The following is a 12,276-nucleotide window of genomic DNA, read 5'->3' as shown; positions in this document are numbered from 1 at the left end:
GCAGGGTTGCAGAAGGTCAAATGCAGAATGCCTTTCAATCTCCATTATTATTTCCTCCACTCAGTGGCCTCAGCAGGAAGCCCATGCTTGGTAATGGTAGCCTTCTGGAGACTCTCCAGCCTCCTAGCCCCAGCCCCTGACCATTGGTGATTCCCACACGGAAAGCCACATGTAGGTTCAGTGGGCTGCCAGGGGAAGAGAGCCTGGGCTAAGAAGCAGGAGACTTGGCACTCCCTGGTCTCGGCTTCCCTATCTGTACAATGGACATGTGGACTGAGAGGTCTGTAAGAGACTCATGACACTACTCTTGGATTTGGAGATGATCAGATTGGGAACTGTGTCTTTGGCATTGCTAGGTGGCCCCTCCGGTGATTTGGGGAAGTTCTAGGAGATGCCTCTAGTGAATGAAAATGTCCACCCTTTCCCTGCACTGATACTTGGCAGGTTGAGCCAGAGTGAGAAATAGGTTTGGTATTCCCTATATGAGCAGTATCTTCTATGTCAGTATCCATCATTGGGGTCTTGTGGTTACTCTTGAGGGCAGCTCTATTTTTACTGGTCACTTTTACAGGAGAATTTTCCAGCTCAGACTTGGGAAAAGATGTGCTCCCTCCAAAATCAGATTCCTTTATTCTTGAAAGATTGGAGGAGAGGAAGGAGTTGTAGGGGGTGGGCCCAGTTTCGTATCCACAATTGTGGTGAGCACTGACCTGAGTCTAGGATCCTGATGCAAAGTGGGTGGGAGAGGGCCTGGAAGATGACTCTGGAGGAGACTCAACTCCCAAACAGAAAGACTGCACTTGCTTCTGAGAGCACAGCTGGACCTGTTCTGGGCTGTTTTCACAGAGATAGCACTAGATGTTCCCCTCGCTAAGCTGCTGCCATGGCAAAGTTACGGGGTATTTGTGACCTTTTGGGGATGGCCTTTTGATTCAGACAGGACATCTACCTCTGAATAGAATCCAGGGGAGTCAACTTTCTGGCCATAAGGGCCTAAGTATTGCCATGGGAATTCAGCCATACATTCACTCATCTGCCCATCAATTGCTTCATCCATGTAAACACACATCTATCCATCCATCCATCTATCCATCCATCCATCCGTTCATCCTTTATGGAGCATCTTCTTGTGTCTTCCTCTCATTAGGATGTAAAGATGGACAAGGCAGTCCCTGCCCTTGAGCTCAGAGCAGGCCCAGTAAAGAATTCAACTGGATATAATGCAGACTGTAAGGGAGATGGGATAGAGTGAAGCTCCATGCTTACCTCCAGAGGGAAAATTGAATGCCATAGGAATGCAAGGAGAGAAAGAATGGGGAAAGGAGTGGGGTTGAGAGGATTCACTCAGAAGAGGGTGCCAGCAGGAGGCTGCGAGGTTCAAGGACACTATTGACCTTGGGTGTCCTGGGCCTTCCTGCTTCACTTCCAGTGGCATCCACAGTATAACAGCTGGGCCATCATTGTGTCCCACTGAAAGGGGCAGGGTTGAGGTGTGTATATGTGTGCATAGCAGGTGGGAAGGCTTGGGGTCCCAAGGTAGCACTTCAGAATTTGGGCGACTAGAAAAATGGGGTACACATTAAAGGTAACTCTGTGTTATTTGGTCCACTTACTTTTTTAAAAGTATATTTTCTTTTAAATAAACTTGCTCTTCTTTTTGACTTGGGAACATCTGTTTACCCACAATACGTGTTCTTGGAAACCTGGTGCATGGTAGCTATTCAGAAAGATTTGCTGACTAGGTGAGGCCAGTTGTGTCATCCAAGGCTGCAGGACTCAGCATGGGAGTCCCATGGGAGTGAGTGGAAGTCCTGGACCTCAACAGAGCTTTGCCAGCAGCAGTAGGAATGGCAGAGTGTTCAGCTTTACTCTGACTCTTTGGTATCCATCTCTAAAAATGGGATGGTTGGAGCTATCTTCCAGCTGAAGCCAGAGATGCGTGGCCTCCCTCAAGCTCATGCCAAAGGATATTATTCTTCTTGATGTTTCTATAAACATCTCCACGGCAGTGATTCCATGACTCAGATGCTTCAGCTGTAAAATAATCTCTGTCATATCTTTTCTTCCCTCTGCCCTGTGGGGACAGCATGGGGGCAGGATCAACTCATGGGCAGGGAAGCTCTCTGGGAAGTTCTGAGGCCCCGCCCATTGTGCTTAGCCTGGTGAGCAGCATGGAAGTAACAAGGAGTTAAACGGTTTGGCTGAAGGTAGCCTTTTCATTTTCCAGGGGAAGCCTTCTTCAGACACCTCAGGTTGGCTTTACTTTAAACAGGAGAGAGCAGTTTTTAGCATGAGGCTCTGAGAAGAGGAAGGCCAAAGTGAGTCCGTCCTCAGGCCTCATGGGAAATTTGGCAAGCGGCATTAATAAAGGCATCTTTTTCTTTTTTTAATGTAAAATGCCAGGTTACAGTTGGCTAAAGTCCTGTAGCATTGGAGCCAGTTAATCTTCTGAGTCCATATTTTTTATTGGCACTGTGGGAGCTGTCTTGGGTTTTTGTTTCCAGCAGTGGGATATCAGGATTTGTATCCTATGGTATATCCAAATAATAATTCTCCTTTTCTTTGATGTTCCTCAGACATCTTGAGACACTTAGGGGTGTACTCTCAGGGAATGTCGGAGGGCTGGGTTGCACAACCCTCATTATGCTATTAAAATAGATCCAGTGAAGGAAGACTATGAATTTCTTGAGCAGAAAACTGCATTGCTCAGTGGAAGCCTGGTTCAGAAGTCACTCCTTGCCCTGACTTCTTGAACCAAGAACTATATTTTATTGCAGTTTGGGCAAGAGTAAGATGCTTTGCTGCTTCTATAATTGTTTCACAGTTGGAGGTTAACGTGGATTGTTTTTCCTGACATTTGGAAAATCATACTTTAAAAAAATATAGTTTCTACTAAAAAACAAACAAACAAAAGCATTGAAAACACTGTCAGTTCATAACCTTGAAAAAAGTTTTAAAAATCTGCTGTTACTTTGGGATGATTGTAACAGTCTCTTTGAAGTGGCATTTCTTCCCCTAGCCTTTGCTCACCAACCCGACACAGCCCAGCCAAGGTGGTTTTCCCAAGGGGCTATTTCCATCACGTTGTTCTTCTGGTCACAAGACTTCAGTGGCTCCCTACTGCATCCAGAAGAAAGTACTGTACAATTAGCCAAATTGGCCAGACCCTCCCGATCAGGCCCCCTGAGCCCTTTCAACCCTATCTACCAGGTGGGAAGCCTCCTTCCACCCAGTGGGCTTCACATGGCCACTGTTAGATGCCCAGTGCTTCTCAGTCCCTTGTCTCTGTTTCTGTTCTTCCCATTTCCTGGAACTTCTCCTCTGTCACCCCCGGTCTTCACCCATCGTCATTCAGTTCACCTCCTCCATCCAGAACAAGTCTCAGCTCCTTTAAAAAGCTTTCCCTGATCATTGCAGCCCTGGGTGCTTCTCCTTTCTCCTTTCCAATTTTACATGCACATTATGGAGAGGCAACCAGTTTATTAGGAAGAGTCACACAGACCTGGGTTTAAAGCTCAGCTGTCATATGCTGTGTGACTTCAGGTAACTTGCTTACCTCCTCTGATTTTCAGTTTCCTCATTCAGACGATGGCGATATATGAATACATACCTACCTTACAAGTTTGATATGCAGGGTCATGAGATAAATTAGGTGAGAACTCTCAGCCCAACATCTGGCACTTGGCAAGTGCGCTGAGAATGTTAGTTTCTTTCCCAACCTATGACACTTCCTACATTCAAATAGTTATACTTATTGGAGGATTTGCCACAGCTCTGTCCATAGGACTCAAGCTCTTGGAGAGTGGGGACTCATTTCATATCACTCATAGAGCCTTGCATAGGACGAGATCAAGAGACACTGAGATGAACAATCGGGTGGAAGGGAAGTTGATGGGCTTTAAAAGAAGTGCCCAGGAGACTGTCACATCAGAGCCATGCCCATGAAGGCTAAGCCAGTGGCACTTAGGTGATTCATCAGTAGAGCTGAATTATTGCACCTCTCTTTTCTGGATGGCAGTAAGGGACCTCAGAGTCTCCACAGAACTGAGAGTAGGGAAGAGGTTTGCTCCAAAGCATATTCTATCCCTGGGGGCTCAGGAAACATGTTAATGATGAGCTTAACTGGAAATCCCTTAACCAGCTGATCTAACAGCCTCTCCCCTATGACCTGACAAAACCATCAATGATCACTAGGGAATTTCAAGAGGGACTTTAGTTATTTTGCAAATGAAGGAGCTCGGAGGAGCATTCTTGGAGATGAGGGAGAATGAACGTGGTGAGGAGGGCCCAGGGCCATTGCAGCACCTGGGGAGGTGGCTGGACTGTGGCACTAGGTGCAGACAGTGGGGAGAAGGGCTGGTGCGTGGGCTGGCTCTGTGGAAAAGCTGCAGAAGTGGCAGGCCCATGCTGGTGACATTCTCCTTGTTTGCCACGCCTTGACAATCTGGGTGGCCCCTCGTCAGGGTGACACAATCTACTGTAAGGTCCCGTTCCAATCCGACCTGCTCCCTGAAGCCTTCCCAGAACCTTCACACAGAGGAACCTTGCCCTGTGTTGTCCTCTGAACCTCTGAGCAACAACTGAACATGATGCCTTCTCTTATGTAACACCCTCACCAGAATGCAAGACCTCAGAAGCAGATGCTCCGTTGAAGGGATTTTCTTCTTTCACCCTCTCACTTAATGGCATTTATGGGGAGTTGACTGTATCCCTGGTGCTATCCTAAGTATTTTATATGGATTTCCTCATTTCATCTTCATGAGAAAGGCATGAGGTAGGCAGTATGCTTAGCCCTTCCTAAACCCAAGAAAGCTGAGCTTGAGGGCCTGAGTGATTTGCCTCAGGTCATACAACTTATTTTGTAAAGGAGCTGGGATCTGAGCCCAGTCCAGCTCTGGAGTTTGCATTGCTAAGCATCATGCTACTCTGTCTCCCACCAGGCACAGAGGCAGTCCACAAAAGACAATCATTTTACTGTCATTGTAATGATTTCAATACTGCTGCTGCTGATATGCTGCTAGCTTTGATGACAGTAACTACAACTACTGCCGCAACTAGTACTCCAACAACTATCGTAATTACTACAACTACTGCAACAACCACTACTGCAACTACAATATGAACTACATCATCAACTACTACTACCAAGTACCACTATAACAACAACTGCTAGCACAGCTATAGCTACTACTGCAGCTACTATAACTACTACCACAGTAATTACCACAGCAATGACTACAGCTGCTGATTACTACTGCAACTACAACTATAGCAATGCCTCTACTACTAACACATCTACTACAACTGCTACTACCACTACAATCACTGTAGCTATAACAACAACTACTATAACTATGATGGCAACAACTACTAATACAAAACTACCACAACTACCACAACTATTACTACTACAACAATGCAACAACTACTACTACTACAACTTCTCCCGGGTTGGGCTAGGACTCTTTGTGGGGCAACAATCAGGGCATGAATTCTCCTTTCTTTCTGCCAGTATAGCACAGTTGCAAGTATGGGCTCTGGAGCCAGATTGCTTCAATTCAGAGCCTGGCTCTGTCAGTTATGAGCTGTGCCACACTGGACAGGCCACTTAATCTTTCTGTACCTCAGTTTCCTCACTTGTAAGTGGTGATGATAATGGTCTGCCTACATCAGAGGATTACAAGGGCTCCTATACATAAAGCACTTAGAACAATGACTGGCACCCAGCAGGAGCTCCACGTGAGAGCCATTTTCACTTCTCTTCCTTCTCCCGAGTCTTAGTTTCTTGTTCTCAGCTGGTTTTCCTGAGTTCTTATTATGGGGAGAAGGCTCAAAAGTGGTTTGCCGATATGCTGGAGGGGCTGGTCTGGGGCCCTGGGAACACAGAGGTGTGAGGACAGGAACTCTTTCAGAAACCACCCCCAAGAGGCAAGTGTGTGCTTCAGGCAGGCAGTCCTGAGCTTGCGCATATTGAAGGACCGAAAGTAATTTCTTGGAGACTCTGAGGTGAGAGTGCTAAACAGATTCTTGGGGACTATCATGGAGGAGCCACTGTTTGAACTAGATGGGGAAGAGGGGTAGCACTGGAAGGAGTTGGAAGATGAGGGTGAGAGAAGACAGGGAGGGCAAGGCCTGTGTCTGGGCAGGGGCTGTATCCAAGGAAATACCCAGAGGTGTTTCCTAAAGCACTCAGAGCTGTGTCCTTCCACATGTGGATGGGAGGACAGGCCAGGCACCAATCTGGGCAAAAGGCCCCAGGTGTAGGCTGCATGGTGAGGTGTGCAAGGATCATATTCTTCCTGGTGCCCTGGAGAGATGAACTCACCCTCTCTGAACCCTTACCTCACAGTAGTTTGCTTCTCCTGTGGCATGGCGGGATCAAGGGTTTTGACATCAGACTGATCTGGGTTTAAAATCATAGCTCCTTCCCGCAGTGTGTGATCACAGGGTCTTAGGCAAGTGCTGGCTTTTCTCTGATCCTCAGTTTCATCTTTAAAATGAGGACAACACTTGTGCTATAGGGTTTTCCTGAGGATTAAATCACATGGTATTTGTAAAGGGTGTTCAACATAGCAGACAATAAATAGGGGTCTTTTTATCTTCCAACACTGGTTCTCAGGATGTGGTCCCCATGCTGGCAAGATTGGCATCACATGGGAACTTATTAGACATGCAAATACTTGGGCTCCATCTACCGAATCTACTGATTTAGATTTTACTGAATCTCTAATCTGGGGTGAGGCCCAGCAATCTGTGCCCTCCCTGGCTTTCCGGGTGCTTCTGCTGCAGGCCTAGGCTGAGAAGTGTGGACCTAGTACAGATCAGGATTAAATGCAGGAACACTCATGAGGCTGCTGAGCACAGAGCCTGGTACACAGTAGGTGCTGAGTATCTGATCGCTCCCCTTCATCCCTCCTACCTAGGCAAGGCCAAGCCCGATGGCTTACCCGAAGAGGTTAATGCTACCGCAGACCTCCCGGAGGTGAAAGGGCCTTGTTCTCCCGGAGGATAGACACATTATGACGGCTTCATTTGATTAAAAGGGGATGTTGATCATTAGTTATGACCCAAATTTCTTCTCTCCCCAGCAATCACTCAAAGTGTTCCCAGATGCGCAGGGGGCTGTTGGGTACCTGTGAATACAACATCCCTTTATAACGAGGACGCCCATACTAATAGAGACTTTCAGAGAAGGGTAGCGGGCCTCCCCACCCACTCAGGCCTGCCTTAGGTTTGATGGAGTGAATGACTGAAGGGAAACATATGCATTCCAGATTGGACCCGAAGAGCTGAGCTTTCAGCGGTGGCCTGCTTCCAGCAGCTGCCAAGGGGTGGTGGGGGAGCTCAGCAAGAATTTGTTGTTCCTGTGGGGCTAATTATTGACTTTTAGAGGCAAGTAGCCGCCCCAATTTTGGTTAGCACAGTTGTTCGTTACTGCATAATTAATAGGAAGGGGGAGCAAGGCAAAGGGAAGGCCAAATGCAAATGCCAGAATATTTTTGTTTAAGGAACATGGGGCAACAGTGGCCAAGGTCAAATATTCAGCTCTTTTAGACAGAGTGGGCAGTCACTCAGGCTCGCAGGGCTGGCTGGAAGGGGGAAGGCGGGCATGAAGGTGAAGGAATCAGAGTTCTGGCCTTAGGCAAATTTGAGTGGTTTAAAGGATCACTGCCCCAGTGGCCCCAAGGTGGGTTTAGTTTTAGAAAGAATGAGCTTTGCTCCCAAGCTCAGGCAGCAGATGAGGAATCCTCCATCTGCAGCCAATGGAATGGGTCTCCCGAGACCTCTGATGATGTGATGATGTTTGAAGGAAATTCGCTGATGCTGGGGTATGGACAGAGCTCTACCAGCCCGGGACATGAGGCAGGGTTCACTCAGCATTGAATGGAGACCTAAAGGTGGTCAGGGCATGGGCGTGGCTGAGGATTTAAGGCTTGGGTCTGATGAACCTTCTTGTGAGGCTGGAGACAAGAGGCAGGATGCAGCAACCGGAGTTGTCTCTCAAGCCTGTGGTTACGGCAGCTTTTTCTTGCTAGGATCTGATGTGTCCTAAGTCTTTTGTGCTGCCTTAGGTCCAAGCTAAAACAGCTTCAGGTCCCTGAACTATGGGGTGAGGGCCTGAGTGCCTGACAGACCTCAGTGGAGGGAGCCCTTGGGGAAGGGTGGGCAGGTGCAGGAGGCGGGGAGGAGAGTCAACGGGCAGCGCAAGGGAAACGTGAACCTCCAGCGTGGCCTTGACCTGAGTTTCTCTATGCTGTGGGGCTGGGAAAGTTCCAGAATGGGAGTTTGAATATGAAGCCCTGGCTGGAGAGTCAGGAGCCCTGGGTTCTACCCGGTTCTGTCACTCACTGGCTGTATGCTCTGAAGAAGTCCTGCCCTACTGGGCCCTACAACTTCATCTGCAGAACCATGAGAGGAATGAATGTTCTTAAGGACCCTTTTGAAAAACCTGTCTCTTGGCCTATGACACTGCAGTAGAGAAAAATAGAATTGGTATGATGTTTCTCTTCAGTTGTCATGCTTTCCTCTCCCTTGTTGTCACAGGTGGGAGATACAGTGGAATGAAAGACACAGGAGAATGCTGTAAGTGGAAAGCAAGGCTGTGAACCCATGGACCGTGGCTGCTGGGTTATGGCTTCCTGGGAACAGGACTCCAAAGTGAGGGGGGAAGCATCTTAGAAACAGATGCATTAAATTTTGGGGCAAACCTCTAAACAGGCGTTACTTCACTCATGTAGAGACTCTTCCTCATCTTTCATAATCTGTCCAAATTACAGGTAAATCAAGTTCATCATGGAGGAAGGTGGGCATTGGATGCGGTGGAGGAAGGAATGACCAAGGTGGTTGAAAACAACACACATTTATTATCTTACACTTCTGGAGGTTGGAAGTGCAAAATGGGGCTTATGGGGCTAAAATAAAGGTGTCGCCAGGCCTGCATTCCTTCTGGAGGTTCTAGGAGGGGATCCATTTCCTTGCCCTTTCCAGCGTCTAGAGGCTGGGCAGGTTCCTTGGCTTGTGACCCTTTCCTGCATCTTCAAAGTCAGCAATGCCTGGACAAGTCTTTCTCATGTCACATCACTCTGGCACTGACAGTTCTGCCTCCCTCTTCCACATTTAAGGGCCCTTGTGATTACAATTAGGCACACCTAGAAAATCCAGTATACTGTCTCTATTTTAAGGTCAGTTAGAAACTTTAATCCCATGTGTAATCTTAATTTCTTTTTGCCGTATAATGTCACGTAGGCACAGGTTCCTGGCATGATGACACGGATGCCTTTGGGAACCCCTTATTCTGCCTATTACAGGTGTGAGTGTACAAAGAGCAATACGAACCCCGGGCACCACAAGCCCCAATGACAGTGGCCTCATTCCCAAAGATTGGCTCCTGGGCAGCCTTTTGAGATACCTGGTTTCAGAGTTGGGGGCATTCTTCTGTCCCTGACTCGGGCCAGGTGTCTTTTCCCAGGATGTCCCTTCCCCAAAAGGAAGGGCTGTCCCTACACTGTTGAACACCCCAGGGTCTTTGTGGGCATTCAGGGATATTAACTCTGGGAAAGCAAACTTCCCCACGCTGAAGGAGATCTTTCATTCAGCCATTGCTTTTTGGAGGGCTGTGGAATGAGGCTGTCCAAATTGCAGGTGAATCAAGTTCATTCATTCCACAAAGAGAGGCTCTTAGAATAGAATAATTGAATCAGTTAATTCTTTCCCTACTGCACGAAGGCTTAACTCCCTTTAAAATGTCAACAACTCTTAGACAAGGAGCTACGATGTGCTTATCAGGGGGCTTTTGTCAGAAAAATTTATTGTCCGAGAGATGCCATAAAAGATTTCTCAGAATCTGGATCCCTCTTGCCTCCCGAGCCTCTTTTGTAAGAAATCACCTTTCAGGTTTTGTCTACTTTTTCTTTTGTGTGGCTTTTTTTTTTCTTTTTTTGGAGCTTCATTGTATAACAAGAACTTCGCATAAATTGGAGCGTCAAAAGCTTATACAGTGATTTGTCTTTCTCTTGCCTAATAAAAGCATCAGATATTCCTAAGAGGTTGGTAGTTGCTTTCACTGGATCAACCCGGAGGCCTTGAGCTGCCTGAGTGTGGGAGGAAGGTTGCCCATTAGCTGCTGCTTGGGAGGGGCTTGTTACCCAGCTTCCTCACTAAGGGCTTGGGCTCTAGCTCTTGGTCAGTGGCCAGAGGGACAAGGACAGGGATTGTAGAGTCTCTGGCAACAATGAAAGGCTGAAACACTTTTATGCTGCTTTTAGATGGTGCTTTTGGGGTGTGAACAAAAGTTCTCTGAAAAAGCAATTTGGATGAAAGGGACTTTATTTAAGTGAAGTTTACAAACTGAGGAGAAGCAGCCTACCATCAAAATGAAGGTGTGTTCCAGAGAACAAAGAGAAGGCTCAGGTTTTATAGCAAAAGTTCTCACCAGGTTCCCAATCAGGTCCATTTATGCAAATGAAGAATTGACAGTTCTGCTTGGTTGGTGTAGCTGAAATCTGATTGGTCAATACAGCTGAGCCCTCATTGGCCAACGCAGGTGAGCTCTGATTGGTTGGTTCAGGTATTTTTTCTTTCTTTTTTAAATTTTTATTTTCAATAGTGAAGCTTGCAAGGTGATTTTTGAAAGTTCGAAAGTGAAACAGAGGTGTGAGATTTCCAGGGACTTGGAGTACGCGTGTGACCCCTAGACAGCAAATGACCACTTGGCTCTATTTTAAATTTAGGCCCTGTGGGATCCACCTTGAGGGACTGACCCTTTCACCTTCACATTTGTTCCCATGGGAAACTAACTGTTTAGTTTCCCCATAGGCCTCCAGTCTGTGAGAGGAAGCCCATTTGTATACAGCTAGATTAATTTCAGAATTTCTTATAAATAAAAAACAGAGAGCATATAACATTGTAGTGGGGAAGAATATTTCTTTGTAGGAGAAGAAATGAAATAGTCAGCTTTTGAGAGATGGTAGGGTTCTTGCCTTGATCCTGAGGGACTTTGAATTTTAATCTTCAGGTCAGTTTGCTGGGCTGTGTTGTGTTTATGATGTAGTGTTTGGAGCAAGGATGTCTCGCTGCCCTGAGAACCCCTAGCTTTCTCCTGAGTATTCTAGGGACAAATTGAAACAGGAGGGGAACTTCTCTCTAACGATTCAGTTTTGCTTCTGCTAAAACTCAAATTGGGCCTATTTTTAACTCAAAAGTTCAGTTCTATTGGCCAGAAGCCCTAAGAGAAATATAATGTGAGCCACATAAGTCATTTAAAATTTTTCTAGTAGCCACATTAAAAAGTAAAAAGAAACCAGTGAAATTAATTTTAGTAATAGATTTTGTTTAACCCAAATATGTCCAAAATTTATGTGGACATGCAATCCATACAAAAATATTAACGAGATATTTTACATTTATTTTTTGCATTCAGTCTTCAAAATCCAGCGTGTATTTTACACTTAGAGCACATTTCTATTCAGATGCTAAATTTTCATTGGCAATACTTGATCTGTATTTAGAGTTCATAAAATTGAGTGTTGAAAAAGCAGATTCGCACACCCAAAGTGTTTCATTCATACTTAAAAGTTTTCCACTAACAGACTCAGCTATTAGTTTTTAATTTTAAATTCATTAAAATGAAATAAAAATCAACATTCATCTTCTCAGTTGTGGTAGCCAGGGTGTGAAGGCTCCCTGGCCACTTGCGGCTGGTGACCTCTGGATGGAATAAGGTGGATGGAGGGCATCATTCCACAAACCACATGGAGGAAACGCATGACTTGAGTTAGGAGGTCAGGCTATGGGCTGTGGTATCCAGACCTTCCCTGCCTCTGGGTCTGGCTGCGATTCTGAGCTCACGCCTCGCTGCCCGCTACTCCGTGCGTGTTTAGGATGCCAGGCCTCTGCTCTTGAGGCTTTCATTCTACTTCTCTCAATCATTAATTCACGCATTTAATAAAATCAGTTCAGGGCTTAACTATGAGCCAGGTGGATATTGTGGTGAGTTGAGCAGAAGAATCTAGGCCCCTGCCCTTTGAGGAACTTACTTAATTTGAAACATTGGAGGGAGCTAGACAATAGGTAAACGAGCAGGATCATTTCAGATAATGGTGACTGCAATGAAAAGAACAGGGATAATACCTAGAGACAATCCAGTGGGTGAAACTTTTAGAGTAGGGGCAGAGAGGCCTCTCTCAGGATATGCCAGTGGAGCTGAGACCGGGAGACTGTGGGTCAAGTGGAGATTCAGAAGAACAAGCATGCCAGTCAGTGAGGGCTCAGTGCACA

The sequence above is a fragment of the Papio anubis genome, chromosome 14 (genome assembly GCF_008728515.1).
Source record: "Papio anubis isolate 15944 chromosome 14, Panubis1.0, whole genome shotgun sequence".
In the NCBI taxonomy this organism is placed as follows: domain Eukaryota; kingdom Metazoa; phylum Chordata; class Mammalia; order Primates; family Cercopithecidae; genus Papio; species Papio anubis.
This window is presented reverse-complemented; position numbering follows the sequence as displayed.